A 4,475-nucleotide genomic window follows, 5' to 3' on the forward strand; every position below is an offset into this window, starting at 1 on the left:
TTATTGGAATTTCAAGAATATACATGAAAAAGACTGCAGCATTAAAGAAAACTATGGTACTTCTGCAGTACAATAGGCAAAATTGTCACCGTGAAGATTACCAACTTGATACATTGCAAACCCTGTTTTGCCATGGCTGAGAACTTAAGAGGTCATTGGTTATAAGAAGTGCCAAGTTCACAGAAAGGAAAAAGAAATAATGAAAAGAAGTAATGGGAGATTGAAGGACTCCCCTTGAGGGCAAGAGTGGTATGTGTGTGTGATTCCTGAATTGATGCATGGGAAATAAGTAACTAGGGCAGGTCTGAGAACATGAAGGGCCTGATACTATTTCAAGTCAGGTGACAAGTAGGGGTACAGTAAAGGTTGCCCATGAGATGCAGACCAGTGAAGTTGTGAGCTTAGGAACTGTGACAGAAACACTGCTATGAAAATCCACCTCAACTTGGAGTAACTAAACATTTCCTAATTCTTTCTGCTGTGCTGCAACTTGACAGTTCCTTACACAGATTAGACTGAAGGTCAAATATAAAAAAAAACCCACAAACCCCAAAACAAAACCAAGTCTCTGGACAGACTGCAAATAACTTTATCTTCATCCTGCATCTTACTTCATCATATTAATACACAGATTCAAGCTTAGAGGGCTCTCAAAGTGACTTTGCTTAGTCTATCACTTATCTGCCACACAACCATTTGACTCGAAGTGACAGCTGAAAAACTGTGCCCTCTATTACTTTTTCTTGTTTAGAAGCAATTGCTATATCAGCAAGAGAAAAGTCACTCCATTTGATTAATAATACATACTGATGGTCGAGACATTCAGTCAGAAGACTGATAAATTGTTAAGCTGCTGAAATCCACTGGCGGGTTTCTTTAGGTCTAGACTTACATTCTGTCCTTCTTGCTTTGTGGAAGCTCATGTAAGACACCACTAAATATTTTCTTTGTAAACTGTGTAAGATAGGGAAAAGATAAGTAAGTTAGTGATTTTCAGCCAGTCTTCCTATACACATTAAGCCTGGTTATTGATGCAGCAAATAAATCAACCTGGGAATGTCTGATAGAGCAATATAGCGTAGATGTGTATTTTGATTTCTACTTAAGATGACAGGACATAACAAAATATAAAATAAAATATCATCAAAGATGTGCAAAAGAGAACACCTTTTTTTGACCACTGCTCTATTGTTTCCCCACTATCTATTCCCTTTTGCCTCCCTTCACAACTCGCAACTCTTCCCATTCGTGGATGGTTTGGTTCATTCACTGCTTGCACATATCCGAGCCTTCACCACTTCACCATGGTTTAAAAGAGCAAGGAACAAACAGTCAGAGTGGAACAAAGAATTTTGTTTTCATCTATGACATTTAATATCTGCTGTAGGAACTCAGAATCAGACAAGCAAGCAGAGATTGTTTTTCTTGATAACTAAAGTGTGTTGTTGAGGACAAACACACTTGAACTCACACACAACCAGAGACACGTGACAGGAAGACCTAGCCAGGAAGCTGACACAGAGTTGACAAAATAGAGTGCTGGGCTTGAGAGCCAATGCACACTTCTAAACATTTAAACATTTGATCCTCTCATGCCAAGTCCAAAGCCTTAATGATGCCACAACAAAGACTAAATGCGTTTCCTCAGTCAGATATTGAGCATAAACCATGTGAAGCCATTAAAATAAATGAAGGTTTTGAATGTTGTTTGAAGGTATCAGAATCATGACCCTTTCACATTTGGGTGAAGCAGCACTTGGGGAATGGCCTGAGAGGATTCTGTCAAGTGTCACCAAGCAGAAACACAACTTTAGGAATACTCTGGAGATATTAATACTTTAGGGATGACATGCCACTTTCTATGCACTTTGACAAGCGTGCCTTTTTTCTGCCCTTCAAGTAGCTGTTCTAGGACCCACAGAAAAGATACATCAGAAAATGGACAGCAAGCTTGGCCCTGCTGCCTTAGGAAAGATGAGAGCATATGTGAACCTTGAAAAGCTTTCACCCACAAAACCTCCCCAATTCACGCTTTGAAGCACAAGGGCAGTCAGAGATGCTGGCTGATTAGAACCCCAAAATTGAAGATGACCAAGCCCAGACACAGGCAGAAACTGGGGGCATAGCCACATGCAATTGCTGCCAACTTCACTGTCTCCCCAGGCTACTGACCTCCTCAGTCTCGTCCTGATCATCTCCCCATGATTTCCTCTCAGTGTGTCTTTTTAGCTTTTCACTCTGTTTCTCTTTGGTCCCTGACACTCAGAAGGAATATAGGAAAAAAAGCATGCCAGCTGATTCCCTCCCACTTCTTTCTGGACCAGCTAAAATCTAGAGAACTGCATGTTCAGCAGTTCAGTTGGGGGCATCCTAGGGCTGCAAGACATCGGCATGCAGCCCAGGGCCCTTCCTCACACACGTACTTGGTGTAATTAGAAACTTTTGAAAGGACAGATGATAAGAGCTATGCATGGGAGTCTGAAACAAAGATACTCTAAGAAAAAAAAATACCATTTTCCAAAATTACTTCCTGGTGTCTATTTAATAATAAAACAACAATCAAGTAAGACATGGTGCAGACAACTTAAAGGAGTTATCATCAAATTCAAGATTTCAGATGTGGCAAAAAGTATGTTCCTGCATTAAGATAAGTTAAAACAACATGCTTCAGTTTACTAAAATTTTCTTTACTTAACACCCACCTACATCACTCTTAAACCTGAGCCACTTGACTTTTCAGTACTGGAAGTTATATCCTGCAGAAAGACAAACACAAATTTTAACTTTTTCACTTCAGAGGTTGCTCTTCTTTTCAGGTAGTAATACCTTCAATACTAAAATTAACAGGCAATAACCACTAAAAGTGCACATAGAGGAAAGAGAAGAGATCGTGAATGAAGGGGAAGTCAGAAAAACACATGATTAGGAGAGATATAGCTCTCAGGCTTAGGTTATCCTGTCTCCCTACTTCCATTTTGTTATTACGTTGCATTCCTTCTGTTTCTTCTGTTGAAAAAGTGTGGAGGGAAAACTCACACTGAAAACGTGAGTTTACCACAAACAAAATCCCTTTGTTTACACACCTGAGAAACAAAGATACAATGATACCTCTTTCTACAGCTGTTTTCCCAATTACTTTTGGCTACACTGAAATACAAAGGCAAGTAACCCTTTTATTGATAAGCCAAAGCCAGTATTTCTGTAAAAGAAAGAAATACTGACATAGAGGAAAGCAGAGAAGGTAATTAATATATTGAAATATTGGGTATTTTCCATCCAATTAATTGCTCCAATGAACAGAGAAAAAAAGGCTAAATAATCTAAAAAGTCTGGGGTTTGTTTGGGGATTTTTGCCTTTTCTATTAAGCTCTAGGCTGCTGTCCACAACAGTCTCATTAAACTCATTAACTGTGTAAGCAAAATTATATTGTATTAGTTGTCCAGCTTAATGTTTTATATAAACTTACTTATAGCCTAAAGTTACAGCTTAGTATATGGTAAATCTACTTAAGATAAATTTGACTGCAGTCATTACCTTTTGATGCCCGCAACTGCGACTTAGGAATGTTAATTCTTCCACCACTTTTTCTCAATATTTTGGTTCTCTAAATACTTTACTGTCTTTGAAATGGTAAGAAAGGTTGTCCCTCCTCCCCCTTTTGTTAGAATACATGACAGCCCTTTGTATGTTGTAGCAGGTGCTGAAGAAAAATGCTTTTCTATTAAGTCAAGAATGTCACTACTTGGGTCGTGAGACAGCAGGCAGACCTTCATCATTTTTGCAAAAGTTATCTCCAGGGAAAACCATCAGCATGTTTTATTTCCACACTATCAACTCACTCTTATCACAGACCATCATTCTTCAAAGACAGCCATTTGAATAATACTTCAGACTTGACAATGGCTGACAGATAAAGAAACATGAAATTAAACACAGTGCCTACTAATAAAGTGCTAAATACGAGTTAAGGAAAAAAGAAAAAAAGAAAAACTAGACCAATATTCCAGTAACATTAATTACAATACAGATTCAGGAAGTGAAAAACATATTTTTATATAAATTCCTGAGAAACTCTATACATAGAAATTTTTTGCATAGGTAAAACCAGTGAAAAAATGGAAGCAAACACTGTACCAAAATCAGTGATAAGTGACAGAATCATGGAATCAACCAGGTTGGAAAAGACCTCCGAGATCATCAAGCCCAAACCTTGATAGTTACTAAAGCCTAAGGAGAAGCAGGTTTTTTGGCACTGGAAAGAATGGCAATTCCCCTCCTCATCCACAGGTAAGATCTAATTCCTGCCACAGAAAGCCAGCAATGTTTTTTCTTCTCCCAAACTCATACTTGATAATTTCTTTTAAACCAAGATAATTTAAAATTCTATGGAACAAGAGAACTGAAGAGAACCAAATTCAAGATGTTAAAGTATTTATTTTAGTAATGTGGATAAAAATAACATGGACATCTTCAA

Source organism: Manacus vitellinus, unplaced genomic scaffold (genome assembly GCF_001715985.3).
Source record: "Manacus vitellinus isolate BGI_N305 unplaced genomic scaffold, ASM171598v3 scaffold_3_pilon, whole genome shotgun sequence".
NCBI classification, from domain to species: Eukaryota; Metazoa; Chordata; class Aves; order Passeriformes; family Pipridae; genus Manacus; species Manacus vitellinus.